Below are 19,422 nucleotides of genomic sequence, written 5' to 3' on the forward strand. Positions count from 1 at the left end.
AGGGGCCCTTCTACTAAAATGTTTATTTTAGGCTTAATATACTATAACTTAGAATCTTAATGCATGGAGGCCTAAAGTTAAAGCTACATCATATAAGGACATTCCCACTATTTTTTATTACAAGTCACGTGTTAACATTCAGAATGACATGTGGTACCTACTCCCAGTTTAAGTGAAAGCATTTAGGGCCAGATTCTATAAGAAGTGCCCTAGTTAGGCACAGCTAGGCATTGTAAATGAGACCGCCTAGTTACACCTAACTAAAATCTGCGCCTTGCCTAAATTACTTCAATTAGCTTAAACGGCATTATAATTGACCATACTATTGAAGTTAATTGAATAATTAATAAAAAATTAAAATTAAGAGTTGGGCATGGAATTCTATGTGGCGCTTAGTGATGCCAAAGTCAAGATGCCTTCTGATGCCTAATGACACTTACCTGAAAAGTAGATGTGGTTAAAGGCCGAGAATAAGCGTGGTTGACTTAGGCATTGCTAGGCATCCTAGTTAAGTGCCGGTAAATTAGGCCCAGTTAAACCTGGACTAATATACTGGTGCTTACCTCCAGGATACCTAGCAATACCTAAGCATGCTTCGGCACCACTAGGTGGGATTATATAAATGGTGCCGAGCAGCACCGTTTATAGAATTGGGGCTTTTGTGCCTCATATTTAAGTGGTGGCAATTGGCCCTGCCACGCCCCTAACAGAACAATTATGAAAGTGCTACATGAAGTCTAATATGCAGAAACACACAAATACTGCAAAATTTCTTCACAAGTTTGTGTGGTAGCCTGTTTCCTTGCATTAACTGTACATTAACTCCCACATTTTGTGCATATTTGGCACTTTAAGTTGTTCATGCTAATCAGTGTGCACAGCTGATTTGCATGCCCAACTTAATTGATTAATTGATCTAATCTGCACTGATAACTGACACCAATTAAAAGGGAATGCATAACCCAGCTCGATTCTATAAAAAATATGTGCCAGTTGCAGGGTATGAATTTGGAAAAGGGATGTGGTAGGGTAGATCATGGACATTCCTGAAAGTTACGTGCATTGTTATAGAATATGCCTGATCCATATACAATGCAGACATTTAGGCCTGGTTTAGCTGGCCTAAATGGGTGTACCTAAGTTATGCGACACAGGCGCTTTGCGCAATTCTATAAAAGGTTTGCACACCTTGTAGAATTACGTTAAGTGCCTTTCTAGTTGGCACTGATTTTTTAGGGGGCGTTGTATATAGAATTTGGAAGGGTTCTTAATGCCCCTTAGTAAAAAGATCTTTAAGGGGGAACTTTCAATATGGACTACAGTTAAGTTGGGGGGGAGGGAGGAGGTTAACACAAGTCAGGTTATTTTAGCAAAATGCAACATTTTATGCAATGAGACCTTAATCTAATCTAATCTAATTAGTAGTCTTACATTCCACTATTTTTCAATTCAGGTTCAGAGTGGATTAGAAGAAGAACCCTACATTGTGGAGAGCACATATACTTAAAAATGATTGCACAAAAGATAAAATATCAGGAATAAGATTTATTAAAAAAGTAGGTCCTTAAAACTTTACAAAAAATAATATACAAATTCAAGCTTCTCATTTCTAAAGGAAGACTTCCATATCTGAACTGTCTAATAAGAAAATGATCGTGCCAGTTGGCTCTTCCTAATTGCTCTAAGAACAGTTGGAAACTGAATTACTAGGTATGATACCTTAAACTTAATCCTGTATCTAATCAGAAGCCAATGCAATTTGCACAAAAGAGGTGATGTCCTTTCAAATTTTCTAACCAAAATGATTAGGCTTGCATCTGCATTTTGAAATCATTGTAATCTATTAAGAACCTTTTCAGAAGCTCCACAGTAAATATTTTTTTTATGTATTTATTTGAAAAATTTGTGTACCATCTAATTTCTAAGCGGTTTCCAAGCAATAAACATTCATAAAAATAACTTTCAAAACATACAGCATATAGGATTTTCTGCAACCTATATACTGTACATGCAGTAACAAACAGCTTGAGTAGTAAAGTTTCCAGGAGTTGAATATATGAAACATATTTCAGCCTCTATATATAGGCATCAACGAACAACTGAGTTTTTTAAAAATAATTTCTTAAACAGTCTATGCATAGCCTTAATTGAGTAACCAGAGCTTTCCAAATATGGCAATTCATTATATTGATTGACAAAGTACTCAAAAACTGGATTGTGACAAGATAGATCTCGTAACTCTCAGTTGTCGATAGACAGAAAAATAATTTTTTTGAGAGAATTCTCATATGATAATTTGATTCTAAACCCATGATTACACCTAAGATTTTAGACATATTATCTATTCTCAAACCTTCACCATATATTAATTTTACTGCATTCATATGGATACTCTTGTAATTTCCGAAACCAATAAGTTTTTTCTTAGCTGTATTCAATTTTAAAAAGTTTTTCCTAGCCCAATCACTAACTTTGCCTATAACTTGACTAATATATTCAGGAACATTTATAGTCACTTCCATAAGTGGACAAAGTAGAAATATGTCATCTGCATTAGTATATAATGCATAGCCTAAATTTGAAAAGATTTTTCCTAATTCGCTCATACATATGTTAAATAAGGAAGGTGTTAAGGGTGAGCCTTGAGGTAAACCACTTCTAGCTTTCCATATTTTAGATAATTCAGTGCCTTTTGCTACTTAATATGTTCTTCTTTCCAAAAATCATTTCAACCATGAAAAAACATTACCATAAATACCAGTTCACTCAACCTATATAGCATTAACTGATGATCCACTGTGTCAAACATAGCGGAAACATCAAACTGCAGTTCCACTGCTTGTCTCCCCATTGTTAAGTGCTCCTGCACAGCTGAAACCATCTCAACAATATTGTCTCTGTACTATAAAAGAATCTAAAACCATGTTGAGTGTAATGTAATACTCCAACTTGATGACAAATTTATTCAATTGATAATTAACCAATGATTCAAGCTATTTAGCAATCTATGGCATACTTCGTATTGCTCTAAAATGTTCACACACGTCTTAACATAGTTTTCAGCATCGGCAGACAATTTGGCCCAGAAGAGCCTGGCCTTGATCAGCTTGGTGGTGCGATCCACACTCATATGGTCTGTCTCATTATGTAAACTTCTTAATACAGAACCACAAAATTTCTGTAGCAGCGCTAACTGTTTTTTTTGTGGCAGCTGGTGGAATCTTGGCTGGCTTGATATAACAAATCATCTGACATAACCAGATGGTCCCATTCACAAAGTAGAGAGGTTCTTCTGGGTGATTTGACATTATAGACTCAATAGGTTTGCAGTACTTCTTTGCTTTCCACACTAGCTCTAAACCTGAATCATTTTCTGGGCCTTCTGCAGGTATATTTAAAGAAGGCAAACCATCTTCACTTAGGCTAGTGACATTGGCATAAGCCACAGGAAGTATGGTGGCAGACACTTCCAGTGAGGTAACTGCTTCACCGTCACTAGTCAGCTGGCCTAAGGCTCTGATCCATCTTCTGATACTTGCACCCATGGAAGGGTTACCGGATTTTCCCGAAGGCAGGCAGCCACTAAGACCACTCTGGCTGCAGTGAGGAAGATTTTACAAAATGCAACTTCATCCTTGTCCAGGACAAGATCATATTGATGCAAAAAAAAAAAAAAATGTTGGGTTGGGCTCTATACTCCTCCTTACAATATGAGAATACATTGCAAATATACTAGCCCAATACCCCTGAATCACCCTACATTGCCACCACATATGGAAATAGGACTCATCAGCCCTGCATCCCCTCCAACAGTATCCCAGCCTTCATCTTTGCTAACCACTAGTATGGTAACTCTTAATGTTTTTATGTTCTGTTCTTAAAGCAAAACAGATTCAGGACCCTTTACTGCCATCTGCATTAGCTCATTTTTACTATTTTAAGCACACATAATTACCCAGTTAGGCCCAAATTAGGTATGTGGCATCTTAAGTTAGTCAAGCAAATCAGTGCGCATAGCTGATTTGTGAAGACCACTTAATTGTTTCACAAGCGAATCGGTGCTGATAATTGGCAATTAATGCCTAATAATTGCTAATTGGCATTCAGTAGAAGTTATGCATTCAACTTTGTAGGAATATTCTGCAAAGTGGTGTGCATCACTTCTAGTGTGTGAATCTCAAAAGGCGGTGTGGCCAGAGAGGGAGCATGGGCAGATTGCCGGTGTTCCTAAAAGTTAGGCACACTGTTATAGAATACACCCGATCCACACACAATTTAGGTGCAGGTGTTTAGGCCTGTCTTTCCTTGGCCTAAGCGAGAGCACCTAAATGTTATGCCATATATGGCTGCTAATCGTGATTCCATATTTAACGGGTACGTTTTATAGAATCATGCTGCCATTCTGATCAGCGCCACTATATATGGACACTATATATAGAAATTGAGGGTTAGTGATCTGAAGATCCCTGTAAATTCCACCCATACTCCGGCTCCCCAGACTGCCTCAGCACTGTCCAGATAATGCCAAGGGGATCTGCCCGGATATTCAACGGCACTATCCATTTCAATCCATTTAAATATCAGCCCCTGCATTTTTAGCCCTTATCCTCATTGTTTAAAGTAATAACACTTTCCTGTAGCTATCAATTTAACTCATTTATAATAATGTCTATCTCTGATTCCTAACTGCAGTATGATGGGACTATACAATTTTCAGGGTTATATGGGCTCCCTCTGCTGGCAAATTATAATTAAAGATGATTGTCATAGAAATGTATTCAGAATTTCACCTTAGTCTGCAGAAGAGTTGAACTTAATGAATGCGTCCTCTTTTGTCCCTTTTCTTTTTACTAGGGGCTTTTCAAGTTTCACACACTGTATATTTTTGCTCTCATACTCTCTATTGTTTCACTTAGATTCATGAGTATCTCAGAGTCATCATATCTAATCTGTAGAACTGAGAACTCTGAGTTGACTTCATAACCTTGTTTATTGTTTCTGTGGTATCTGCTTAGCTTCTTTGTTAAACTTCCCTTTTTAAACTAAGGGCAGATAGGAGATAGCAGGCAGAGAAATGAGGGAACAAGTATTTTAAAATCATTTTGAATTTTAGAAGACTATGATTTGGAGAGGGGTGATTTAACAGAAAGAAATATAACACAATACAGGGCTGGAAGGAATGCTCAAGTAACTTGCATGCTAAACAGCAGCTACGGTAAAGGTCTTACTAAACTAAACTAAACCTTAAGTTTATATACCGCATCATCTCCACAGATGTTGTGGAGCTCGGCACGGTTTACAAGAACTTAAAATATAGGAAGAGAAGGAAAAAAAGGTTTACATGAACTTATATATAGAAGAGAAGAGTAAGGGGGAATAGAATTACATTTTAGTGAAAAGCCAGGTTTTCTGTTGCTTGTGGAATAATTGGAGGGAGCCCAGGTTCCGCAGCGGGGTAGTAAGGTCGTTCCAAAGACCTGTGATTCTGAAGGGATTTTCCCAGTTTGCCTGAATAACGAATACCGTGTAGAGAGGGGAAGGATAGTTTATACTTTTGGGCGGGTCTGGTAGAGTCAGGACTCGAGGATTAAGGGAGGAAGGATGCCGTGAATGATCTTAAAAGCCAGGCAGGAGCATTTGAAATGGATTCTGGAAATCACTGGGAGCCAGTGAAGTTTGGCTATGAGTGGAGAGACATGGTCAGACTTGCGTTTTGCAAAGATCAACTTGGCTGCAGTATTCTGGATTAGCTGGAGTCAAGAAAGCTGGAATAATCTACACAAACAGGCTCTTTTGCTATAGTGTGGTAAGTTTTAAAGTTTGCTCAATGTATGAGTGTGCCCATTTTCTGCCCTGCATTTGCAACACAGGACACTTAGACATTGCATTAATTGCAGTGGCAGAAGACAGAGTTGCTACCAAGCTATCTGCCACTGCTGCTAGGGTTGTGCGAGCCCACCACAAGTAAGTAATAGTGACGGAGCTACTATGGCAGTGCGCTCAAACACACACATCCCTCTCCCCCTGCTCATGCGAACTCCTCCCCCTGATACCTCTAACGTGGTCAGAGCCTCCAGTTCCTGTCGCTCAACACTCCCGTTTAAGCTCCCACCTTCCTGGTGTAAACCCCAGCCCCAAGGCTAAGCTCCTCCACCCTTCAACCCCCTCCCAGTTCCTGACTCATGTCAGTATTGGTTCATAGACAACCCCGCGAAAGACAAAGGTGCGCGCCGACAACTGAGCGCAAGACGGAGGCGCACGCCGAAGAAAATTACAGTTTTTAGGGGCTCCGACGGGGGTTTTTGTTGGGGAGCCCCCCCCAGTTTACTTAATAGAGATCGCGCCGGCGTTGTGGGGGGTTTGGGGGGTTGTAACCCTCCACATTTTACTGTAAACTTAACTTTTTCCCCTAAAAACAGGGAAAAAGTGAAGTTTTCAGTAAAATGTGGGGGGTTACAACCCCCCACAATGCCCCCACAACGCGGCGCGATCTCTATTAAGTAAAGTGGTGTGGTTTCCCCCACACACACCCCCGTCGGAGCCCTAAAAACAATAATTTTCTGCGGCGCACGCCTCCACACTGCGCTCAATTGTCTGCGCGCGCCTTTGTCCCGGCACGCTTTTAATCTGACACCGTCAGTATTTGTAGGCTGTGGTTCTGAGTGGGAGCAGGACCCCTCTGCTTAGGGTTACCAGACATCCTGATTTCCACGGACGTCCTCCTTTTGAGGACATGTCCAGGGGTCCGGATGGCTTTTCAAAACTGGCACTTTGTCCGAGTTTTGAAAAGCTTCCAATGTCGGGATGGCATTCACGAACACACGAATGCCATGCTGTGATGTCATGCGCACACATGTGATATCATCGCATCGCATCCGCGCATGCATGCCATATCATTGCATTGCATCCACGCATGCAGGGATGCCGTCCCAATGCACGAACAGGTTAAGGGGGGTGGAGCTTGGGCTGGGGGGCGGGGGGCGATGCAAATGGAACTGAGCGGGCCTGGGTGCGTGGCCATGGGTCTGGATTATACTTTAGGAAAATTTGGTAACCCTGCCTCTGCTCCCTCCTGTGCTTCAGCCATGATACAAAATGGCCAACATGACCCCTAGTGGTATTCTGGTGGTAATACTGCTAAGAGGCATCTGTCCGTAGTAAAAGGGTGCCAAAGTAGCCATGGGCATAACCATAACAATAGCATAGGATGTTTTTGTACCACATTTTCACTTGTTTTGATGGCTGTTTGGATTTTACAGATCAGTGATAAGATATGGAAGGGGATATGCTGGTTGGATTAGGCATTGCACTTCTAAAAAAAAAAAAAAAGAGAGAAAAATGGAAAGGCCTGTAATAACCTATCATCCCTAATACAGAGTGTATGACTTCTGAAGGCAATCGTGTTATGCTGCTAAGCCAGCTATGAAACAATATACACAGAGGTTAAACTGTGTGCAGAATAAGACAGTCTAGTTCATTTACTCTGAGATAAGAGAACAGCATTTCCAAACTGTTTTTGATCCAGTACCTACATAAAATATACCATGCTTTATCACAAATCACAGTCAAGAAATAAAACTTCATGTTTAAAATAGAAAGAAAATACATATGATGAAAATCAAAATGCTACAGCATCAAATTTAAGGCCTGGAAAAAATAAAACTGATATTCAGCAGTTCATCCACTATTACTGTGTTTCCTCGCATAAAGGCTGCCCCTCTGCATAGGCCGCACCCATGTATAGGCCGCAGAAAAGGGCACCCTATGTTTAAAAACCGGAAGATAAGCCACCCCATGGTATTAGCCACAGCTTATCTTCTAGTACCTCCCCTGCCTTTTCCATTCATCCTCCCCACCCCGGTACCTTTTTCGTAAGCCCCCTCACTGGCACGTGGCTTGGGTAGGGCAACCGGGATCTCTTCAGCATCCGGCCTGCCCCTGCATTGCTTGCTGAGTAGCTGAGGTCAGTTCTTGCAAGTCCCGCAAGAGCTGACATCGGCCATTCAGCGGGCGGTGTGGGGGCAGGCCGGATGCTGAAGAGTTTGCGGCTGCCCTGCACCACTAGAGACTCGAGCCGCACGCTAACGAGGGGGCTTATGAAAAAGGTACCAGGGTTGGGGGGATGATTAAAAATTTTTATATAGGCCGCCCCATTTAACTAGGCTGTGCCCCATACACCGGTTTGCAAAACCCTTGTGTAGGCCGCGGCCTATATATGGGAAAATACGGTAGATATTAAAGATTGCAGCATAAGTTAACAAGATAGCTTTCCAAATGGATGTTATCCATTTGGTTTAGGGATCCTTGTACAAAGCCGTGGCAAATGTGATGAAGCCAATAGGAACTGAAGGCTTTGTTGCATCAGCAACATGGGAATCACTAGTGTGGCTTTGTAAAAGGAGCCCTTAGCCTTTCATAAATGGATAAAGTTATCCAAATAAAGGATAATTTTATACCAGGTTAATTAGGTTGGGAGGTCAAGAGGGTACCTATTTTATAAAGACATGTAGGCATCTATGTGAGTTTTTAATATTACCCCTGAAATTATAGCTAAAATGAAGGTGTAAACGTGTCTGCTCAAAATGTGTTTGGGACAGTAGCATGCAGTCAAGTCAGGGTTTTCATGGGAATTGCCCCACCCCCTAAAGGCCCTGAGAGCACTGCTCTGAATTTGATTGGTTGAGCAGGCAACAGGCAGATGCTGCTCAGCTAATCAAATTCAGATCAGTACTGTCAGGGCCTTCAGGGAGTTCAGAGAATCCCCAGCCCAAGAGCCCTGCTTGGTTTGTTTGTTTGTTTGGGTTTTTTTTGGGGGGGGGTACTTTTTGTTTGATGCAGCTTAACTGATTAAGCAGGCTGCCTACTCAACTAATCAACTAATCAAACTGCATCAAGCAAAAAGTTAAAAAAAAAAAAAGCAGGGCTGTAGAACTGTGGATTCACTGAATCCCCTGAAAGGTCTCAGTACACACGATTCAGGAAAAAAAATTTGATTCGATTCATCCTATTGACAGTGGCGTACGTAGGGTATGTGGCACCCGGGGCCCATAATTTTTTGACACCCCCCCATGTAAAAAAATTTTTTTTGTAATAACCATGAAACTGAATAAATGGTCATAATAGAAACAGGCAGTGAAAATTTTCTTTTATTGAACCTCATATATGTAACCATTATTCCAAACATACCATAACATAACAAAAATTATGTCTGAATTGTCATGACATCAGAAGTACATATGGAGTAGTTGCAGGTGATGCTTGGGACAGTTCTGATTGTGTTAATTCAGTTTTATGTGTTTTTGAATAGAAGGGTTTTTATTTCTATTTTGAAGGTTTTGTAGTTTGTGGTCGAAGTCAATAGGTTGCAGAGTTGGGGGTCGAGTGTTGCAGCTCGAATGGCTAGGAGGTTGTCAAACTGTTTTTTTTTCTTTTGACGTTTTTGGTTGGAGGGTGTGTGAATGGTGCGTGAGTTCTCCTATGTCTGGTTGAGGTGGATTGAATTATTTAGCTGAAGAAATTAGTTACCCCCCCCCCCATTCCACACACATTAATTCTCTTCCATTTTTGTTCCCATTATAAAAAACACTGATAAGTTCTCAGAAAAAAATACATTAAAATAAGAAGTGAAAACAAAGGCCCCTACAGATGAGAACATCTATATAATAAAACCGTAGGCAGCGCATGCACATTCTTATCAGCGTGCTTCCATGATCCGTATGTCCGTGGCCGCCAAGAATGCAGCATGCCCCGCGCTTACTACGGCCCCACGCTCAGCTGAGTTCGGCACGGTGGTTTCCCCAGATAGGGGAAGTCGAACATCTCACTCCCGACGCGCAGCTGAGTTCGGCACGGCGGTTTCCCCAAATAGGGGAAGTCGAAAAACTCACTCCCGGCTCTCCTCGGAACAGCGGTTTCCCCAGATAGGGGAAGCCAAACACCTCACTCCCGCCTCATGGTCCTGCCACCGCTCCTGTTCACAGCGGCCTGCACGTCAACGACTCTCCCCCCCCCCTCCATCCTCCCGCAACAGCAGCTACCGCTCATGTTCAAAGCGGCCTGCTGAGGTTCGCGGACGGCTATAGCGAACCTCTCAGGCCGCTCTCCACATGGTAGCACGTTCCCTCTGACGCGATCGCAAATGCAAATATACAAAAGCTAGAATAGAATTGTCCAAATCAGAATGATGTACACTAAAAAGTGTCCTCCAATTCATCTGATGATATGAAGATCTTTATTTCTCCAATGACACAATGATAGATTCAATGACTCAATGACACGACATGTACATGTTTCGGCCAACAGGCCTGCCTCAGGAGTCTTAAAAGTCACAAATGATGATATTAAAAATGTACTGCCACCCAGATAGATTTTACCAAAATTCAATCAAAAAGGAATGTCATATCTCTAATAATACAATTGCTGCCAACTGCCAACAAACATCACATTGCTAAAAAAGAGTTTTTCTGTGTGATACCTACATGGAAATATTCTAGAAATGACCATGACATTTTATATAGGTCATCCAAAGTTGAGCGCCCAAATTTGGGTGAGGATCCAAGATGTGTGTGTGCCAACTAATTAGTCAATTAAGTGCAAACCATCAATTATTGGGGTTAATTGCATTTAATTTGCACTTGGCACCAATTTGCATATGCATCTGCCCTAGTCACTATTCTATAACTTCTGTGACTAAATTTCATAGTGTGCGTGTTTATTAAAGAGCACGCACTATTTGCACATAGAGGGGAAGGTTAGGTGCTACTTTTGCACTGAATTTGCAGCACAGAAAAGAATTCTAACAAATGCAAGGTGCCGAAATAGGGCAGATCGCCTCAAAAACATATTTATGTGCCGTTTTATAGAATAACACCTAAGTATTTCAGCGTGGCTTATCGAAGGGGGCATGATCATTGGAGGGTCATGGTTGGGAGAAACCTTAAAATGTGTGCCCTACTTGCACACTGGGATTTATACCTCGTTTCAGTTGCTATACCTCCTCACATCCAATGCTGAGTGCGGATCCAAGCAATATGTGCTATTTTATAAAGGGCACCAGTCCTGGAATGTTATAGATTACTTTTTAGTGCTGTTTTTGTTTTTTGTAGCTGAATTTTGAGCACCAGTCCATAGTGTGCACTCTTCCCAGAGGTGTGCACATGCATGAACTAATATGTATGCACACACCATTAATAATAATAATAACTTTATTCTTTTATACCACCATTACCAGAAGTTCTAGGTGGTTTACACTAAGAGGAACTGGACAGTCAGCGAAATACAATCATTCAGTAAGAAAGATTGCACACTATGTGCAAATAGAAACATAGAAACATAGAAAGACGACGGCAGAAAAGGGCCACAGCCCATCAAGTCTGCCCACTCTATTGACCCACCCCATTGAGTGCTAGTGACCTAGTTCCTTAACTTGACCCTCGTAGGGATCCCACGTGGAAGTCCCATTTATTCTTAAAATCGAGCACGCTGGTGGCCTTGATCACCTGCACCGGAAGTTTGTTCCAGTGATCTACCACCCTTTCCGTGAAGAAATACTTCCTCATGTCACCACTAAATTTCCCCCCTCTGAGTTTGAGGGAGTGCCCCCTTGTGACCGAGGGTCCCTTGGGAAAGAATATATCGTTTTCCATCTCGACGCGACCAGTGACGTACTTAAATGTCTCAATCATGTCACCCCGTTCTCTACGCTCCTCCAGGGTATAGAGCTGCAGTTTGCCCAGTCTTTCTTCGTATGAGAGACCCTTGAGTCCGGCGACCATCCTAGTGGCCATCCGCTGGACTGATTCAGCTCGAAGCACATCTTTCCGGTAATGTGGCCTCCAGAATTGCACACAGTATTCCAGATGAGGTCTCACCATGGTTCTGTAGAGTGGCATTATGACTTCAGGTTTGCGGCTGACGAAGCTTCGATTGATACATCCCATCATTTGCCTTGCCTTAGATGAGGCCTTCTCCACTTGTTTAGCAGCTTTCATGTCTGCACTGATGATTACCCCCAAGTCCCGTTCCTCTGAAGTCCTAGCTAGCGTTTCTCCATTCAAGGAGTATGTTCTGCATGGATTTCTGCTGCCGAGATGCATGACCTTACATTTTTTAGCGTTGAAGCCCAGCTGCCATGTCGAGGACCAGTTTTCCAACGTGATCAGATCCTGCGTCATACTGTCCTTGAGGTTGCTTTCACTTAATATGTTACACAGTTTGGCGGCGTCGGCAAACAGTGATACTTTACCCTGAAGCCCCCGGGTCAGGTCTCTTATGAATATGTTAAAAAGGGATGGTCCCAGGACTGAGCCCTGCGGCACTCCGCTAGTCACCTCCGAAGTCTCAGAGAGGGTGCCGTTGACCACCACCCTCTGAAGTCTTCCACTCAGCCAATCATTGACCCATGCAGTTAGTTTCTCACCCAACCCCATCGATTTCATCTTGTTTAATAGTCTACGGTGTGGGACACTGTCGAAAGCTTTACTGAAATCCAAGTATACTATGTTCAGAGCCTCTCCTGAGTCTAGTTTTCCTGTCACCCAATCAAAGAAGCTTATAAGATTAGATTGGCATGACCTGCCTCTTGTGAATCCATGTTGACAGGGATCCCTTAGATTCCCTTCATCCAATATCGAGTCTAATTTACCTTTGAGTAGAGTTTCCATGAGTTTACACACTATTGATGTGAGACTCACTGGTCTGTAGTTCGCTGCCTCTGCTCTGCAACCCTTTTTGTGCAGAGGAACGACATTTGCTGTTTTCCAGTCCAGGGGTACTCTCCCTGTACTTAGGGAGAGATTGAAGAGCATGGCTAACGGTTTCGCCAGAACATCGCCTAGTTCCCTGAGCACTCTTGGATGCAACTCGTCCGGTCCCATGGCTTTGTTCACCTTGAGTCCTGACAGTTTTCTGTAAACATCAGCTGGTGTGAACTCAAAATTCTGAAATGGGTCTTCCTTGCTTTGCATTGCTTCCAGCTGTGGCCCGTGTCCTGGTGCCTCGCAGGTAAAGACCGAGCAGAAGTAATCATTCAGTAGTTTGGCTTTTTCAGAATCTGTTTCCACATAATTCCCGTCTGGCGTTCTAAGGCGTACTATCCCGTTTGCGTTCTTTTTTCTGTCACTAATGTACCTGAAGAATGATTTGTCCCCTTTCTTGATGTTCTTCGCTAGAGTTTCTTCCATTCGAAGTTTGGCCTCCCTAACTGCCGTTTTGACCGCTGCAGACTTTGTCCTGTATTCAATGTTTGCTTCTTTTTCCCTGGTGCGTTTGTACGAGAGAAATGCTCTTTTCTTCTCCTTGACGAGGCGCGAGACCTTATCAGTGAACCATTGGGGTTTCTTTCTTCTTTGTTGTTTAGTTACTGATTTTATGTAGCGGATAGTGCTCCCTCTTTAAGAAAAGTATGTGCTGTGTGCACATTTATAATGATATTCATTTGCCAATGGGCAAAAAAAAACCCCAAGAACATGTAAATTTGGGGGGTGCCCTTCCCCAAATGTAGCTAGTTATTTACCCCCCAAATTCTATAAATGGTGCCTAAAGTTGTGCCCATGCATAATTGACTCTAATTGAAACTCCTGCCATGGACAGTCTGGGGGGGTTCAGGAGTTCCCTGTTGCTGCCGCTCGGCTGATAGCAGCAGGGAGAGTCCCTTGCCATGATCTGCTCAGCAACAATGCAATTCTCTAAACGGCAGGAAAAGCAGAAGGAAAGAAAATCAGAGCAGAGAACAGGAGAAGGGAAGAAGGAGCAACTGAAGGCAGGAGAGAGCAAGGGGCATTGGTGAGAGGTAGCTCTGCCTACCCCCTGACATCATCCACCGGAGCTCCTCCTTAAAAGGGGAAGGGCCAACGGTCAATGAAAAAAGAGTATTTTATAAACTTTAAATAGATTCTCATAAATAGATCCTTTTAAACTTTAGACTTCACTGATTGAATAAGGTGAGAATATTTATAAGAATTCCTATCTTGAGAAATCTAAATGCTTTTAATTGTTTTTAAATGTTGTTTTCTACTTAAGGCACCATTTATAGAATATGGGCCTGAGTGCTTATAAAGTGTCCTGTTTTACCAATAAGTGGCTGTGATCAGCACACCGTACATTCCAGCTGGCCCCACCCCATTCCATCCCCCGCCTCCACCCCACCCCCTCAACCTGCACAAGCAACGAGCGGCATCAGATGGCATTCGCGTATTCACTGATGTGACGCAATGATGTCACGTGCATATGGGTGACGTCACTGCATTGCATACATGCATGTCGAATGCCGTCATGGCGTCGCTCGTTGCCGGAAGTTTTTCAAAACCTGGACAAAGTGCCAGGTTTTGAAAAGCTATCCGGAGCCCCTGACATGTCCTCAAAAGGAGGACATATCCTGGGAAAACCGGACGTCTGTTAACCCTAACCCTACTTGTTTAAAGTGGTATAGAAAGTCTTGAATGAATGAATGAATAAAAATATATTTTATAGAATACTAGCATAACTATAAAAATATGTGCCTTTAAGTTAGGCACTAGCATTTATGTCTGCCAGAGAGCTGGCATAAATATGAGTCTAAGTTTTGGTGAAACGGCATAACTTACAGTATTCTCTAAGTTACGTATGTAAATGCGAGTCCTATCCATGTTCTATCCCTGCTCCACCTACTGGTATGTCGCCTGTAAAATATGCATTATACAGCATATATGCATTTTTACAGATGAGCGTTTAGGCAAAATTTTGACATTTAGGTGCATACATGCACACCTATGCATTTATATTCTGTTATTCTATCGATTTCTGTGCAAAATTGATGGATAATTGTGAACATGTAGAGAAATATCATCCACCTGAATTATGGAGTGAGAAACAGGCAGGCTATGGGCAGGGAATGTCATGGCCTGTGCATTGAAGGTAGCACATTGTACTTTACCACACACTATCATTGGTGTAGATAATTTGAGATTGCACAGATACACGTTGGCCTCCTAAATAGGCACTGTCTATAAATATACTTAGGGCTAGATTCTGAGAGTGGCACCCAAAGAACTGAACTACACAGAACTGTCTTTATAGAATACTAAGCTTAAGTCATTTTCACGCCTAATTTTAGGCACAAGCATTTACGCCTGCTAAAAACTTGTGTAAGTGCTTGTGCCTAACTACTGTCGATTTGGAACAGAAATGGAAGGATCCTATAACTGTGCCTCAATCTTGGGAATGCCCATGATCTGCTCGTGCCCTTCCATTGGCCACACCCTTTTGGATTTGTGGACAAGATGAATTGAGCAAACAGGTCATAGAATAGGTGCAGGTCACAGATTTGTGTGTAACCAGTAATCGCTGTCTATTAGCGCTTGTTCAGGCCAACTATTGCTTTCTTCACCAATTTAGTCAATTACTTTAGGTGTGGATCATTATCCTCGCCCACAATTGTGCAGCAAACTCTGGGCAACCTATGCAAAATTTGGGGGTTGATGCACAGTAAAGTATTTTTTCTGAACTGTATTTCTTAATGGTTAACTTGTCTTCCTCCTTTTCCGGTCTGGAATATTTGTCTGTGTATTTATTGTGGAGTCAGAGGTTACCATGTCATAACTTGAGCTGCTAGCATGTACTAAGTGCACTAAAGTTTTTGTTGAAATAAAGAAGCATTTTATCTATTTATCATAGCATGATATAATTGTAAACCATGCAAGTTGTTTGTTTTTTGTTTGTTTTTTTCCAAAGGACTGGAACAATATTAGGACTCCTTTCGCTAAGCCACAGAAGAGGTTTCTACCATGACCCAGAGCACTAAATGCTCTGACGCTGCTCTGATGCTCATAGGAATTCTATGAACGTCGGAGCATTTAGTGCTCCAGGCCGCGGTAGACACCTCTACCACGGCTTAATAAAACCCAACATTAATTATTAAAATCTTCCAGTGAGCTGGCGAAAAAGTCAATGTTAAGAAGCCTGACCCCGCAATAAATACACAGACAGATATTTCCAGAACTGAAAAGAAGGAAGACAAGTTAGCCACTAAGAAATATAACCCTGGTATCATCTCCATGGTTAGGGTTGTCAAACATATATAGATGTCTTATTGAGAGTGCAGGGCAGGCACTTCTGAGTCACTGCACTTTAAAATAATATGAAATGGAAAATGGGAAGACTGTACTGCCAGAACCCAACTTCATTGAACTGACATCTAGATAACAGTCCAGAACCATCCACTGCAATCTTCTCAGACATTCAAGAAGTTAAAAAGTGCTTCTTTATAAACCTGCCTCTGTGACACAAGGAGCTCAAGCATGCTGTCAAATATAATCTCTTGTACAGAAAGGAATGGATGTACTGCAATTCCAACAAAATATAGTAAAAGATTGGAATGCATTCATAGCAAGAACATCACGCAGAAGCTGTATTAGTTAATCCAAACTTCACTACAAACACAGGGTTAATTTTCAGTGGCTACTTAACTACATGAAGACATGAAAAAAGAGTTATTTGTATACCTCTATGTGAATCTTGTGTATCTCGCCACTACTTGAAATACAAAGATAAAAGTAAGGTAGTAATGGAAACTGTTGAGATATAAATTTTAATAATAAATAAATAAATATTAACAGATGGTAGATAAAGACCACTGGTTCTTCTAATCCAGGGGTCTCAAACTCAAACTCTTTGGAGGGCCACATTTTGGATTTGTAGGTACTTGAAGGGCCTCAGAAAAAAATAGTTAATGTCTTATTAAAGAAATGACAATTGTGCATGAGGTAAAACTCTTTATAGTTTATAAAGCTTTCCTTTTGGCTAAGTCTTAATAATAATATTGTAATTTATAGCTAAAGAGACATATGATCAATAAACTGTTTTATTTTACTTTTGTGATTATGATAAACATACAGAGGGCCTCAAAATAGTACCTGGCGGGCCGCGAGTTTGAGACCACTGTTCTAATCTGTCCAGTAAGGTTGCTAGATTCATACCTACCACCTTTCATATTAACATTTATATCCAGCCATCTGCAACATACAACTCCTATCATCATTCTCTCTTAAATCACAAGTCCCAACTACATATCTATGGAAATTAAGTTTGGCCACAACTTTGTAAAATTTCCTTAAGAATTAGCATGCAACCCACAACTCCATCTATATTCTACAAAAAATGGCTCAATGTGGCCTTGCAACCTCGGGTAGCTATTTGGTGTTGAAACTAATCCCCTTGTACCTCAATAACCTTTGTAATCTTACAACATTGTGACAATGGTGTCATCAGTCCACACCTCCACTTGTAGCAGTGTTGCCCATGAATGCCACGTTTCAATTCACAATTGTTTTAGTGCATACTCATATCTTGACTACCTGCGAGGACAATTTCCCATGGGAGGAGCCTTAAATAACTTGGGCTAATCAAAGCCTCAAGCCCCCCTGGGAAGGCCCATTTTGGAAGACACGTGCCAGCTGGGTAGAGGGAATCCGCGTCCCTCAGGTCACAGAGCTGCATGGAGATAAGGGTATCATCGGAGAAGGAGGAGGGGCATCTCTCCTACTGCGGGGGGTGAGGGCGCTGGCCAGGCGGTGGTTTCACTTGGCAGTGGGAGAGAATCGGCATCTCTCCTGCTGCAAAGGGGGGGGTTGCTGCTGCAAAGGGGGGGTTGATGGTTGGCAACGGAAGAAAATTGGCATCTCTCCCGATGCTGGGGGGGGGGGCGTTGTGTGGCAGCAGGAGAGAATCAGCATCTCTCCCGCTGGGGGGGGGGGAAGTTGGTTGGTTGGCAGTGGGAGAGAATGAGCATCTCTCCTACTGTTGTTGTGTTTTGGTGGGGGGGTTTTCCTTTTTGCATTTTTTTCTGCACATGTGCCCATCACTATCACCAGTGATTGACACATGTAAATTTAGCAAATCTTCGCTGTTGTCTGCTGACCTCATTTGCATGTGCAATTTTTTAAGAAAGTCTCACTTTTTAAATTCACTATCAAAACGGCTGCATTAGCAGACCGTCAATTTTTAGCGTGTTTTTTGAGAATCCTGGCCTATATATCGCTCAATGGTGCAACCTCACCTTGAGTATTGCATTTAGTTCTGGTCTCCTTATCTCCAAAAAGATATTACAGCACTAGAGAAGGTTCAAAGAAGAGCGACTGAGATAATAAAGGGGATGAAACTCCTCTCTTATGAGGAAAAACTAAAGGGGGGGGGGTTAAGTTGCTTAAGCAGTAAGAATGCTTAAACTAATATAAAACCCCTTAAGTTCATCAAATATATTTTACCCTATTTTTATCAGTTTGCCTCTCAATGAAATACAAAATATTGAAAAGAAATACAAAATATTTCCTATTTGGCTTAAAGCCTTAAATCAAAGGTATGAGACTGAGATGGAGGGAGTTAGGTAGCTGTGAATCAAATATATAACAGACAGTATCTGCCCTGCTGCCTTATGTACTTTTTAAAATATAGCAAGTGTTTTTGTGGGTTTTTTTCCTATCTTGCTATCTCACCCACTTTTAAAAAATAGACAGAAAGGGCTGGGTTTTTTTTTAACATTTTAAATAGACTAAAAGAGAGTTTTTACATACCCTTCTTCCTTCCTTACCCTTTAAATAAACACAGAATTTATTTGTTATAGCTGTTTCCCCTAAGCTTAAAGCAAAATTTCTCAACTATTTCTCTCCCCTGTATTCTGCTTGTTCTTTCCCCCTTCTTCAGAATGTTCTTCCGGAGGATGTGATAGGACAGAGTCCACTATGGGGTTTCAAAGAAGGATTGGATAAATTCCTGAAGGACACGGGGATTGAGGGATACAGATAGAGGTAGGGATAGGATTATGAAAGGGTATAGATAGAAGGATAAAGGGGATTAAAGGGTTTTAGACAAGGATCACCATACAGGTCATGGACCTGATGGGCCGCCACGGGAGCAGACTGCTGGGCAAGATGGACCTCTGGTCTGACCCAGCGGAGGCAACTCCTTATGTTCTCCTTCCTCTCTTCCCCTCCATTATTGTCTCTCTCCCCCCCCCCCACCTCTATTACTTTAGTAATTTTTCTTCCCCTCCCGTCCTCCCTCCTCTCCCTTCTCAGCACTCTATCCAGTTCCATTCACACCCAAAGACATTTGCTCCCTGTCTTTCCCTTTCCTGACTTTCAGGTACAATCTCTTCTCTATTTTCCTTCCCCATGAGCCTTAATCTTATCCTAACAAGTTATTTCTATTCCTCCTTTACCTAAATAGTTCAAAGATGGATAACAGAAATAAAAAAAAAAAAAAAAAAAAAAAGACCAATTTGTCCAGGAGTTACAAATTAAAAAACATAAAACTTCCATAGCATAATTAAGCCCCTCCCCCCAGCCTATGCAATAGTCTCTCTCTTTCCCTCCCTTTCTACCAGTGGTGTAACAAGGGTGAGAGGTGTCCAGGGAGGTGGTGGAGTGTAAAAGGAGAGTGGTGTGCACG

The 19,422-nt window shown here is 41.9% G+C and overlaps 1 protein-coding gene across 4 annotated transcripts in view; it reads left to right on the forward strand.

The window, feature by feature from the left end:
- Positions 1-19,422, forward strand: part of CNTNAP2 (contactin associated protein 2) — a 2,440,986-nt gene that overhangs the window by 911,400 nt on the left and 1,510,164 nt on the right. The window lies entirely within an intron of this gene.

This window comes from Geotrypetes seraphini, chromosome 2 (assembly GCF_902459505.1).
Source record: "Geotrypetes seraphini chromosome 2, aGeoSer1.1, whole genome shotgun sequence".
NCBI lineage: Eukaryota > Metazoa > Chordata > Amphibia > Gymnophiona > Dermophiidae > Geotrypetes > Geotrypetes seraphini.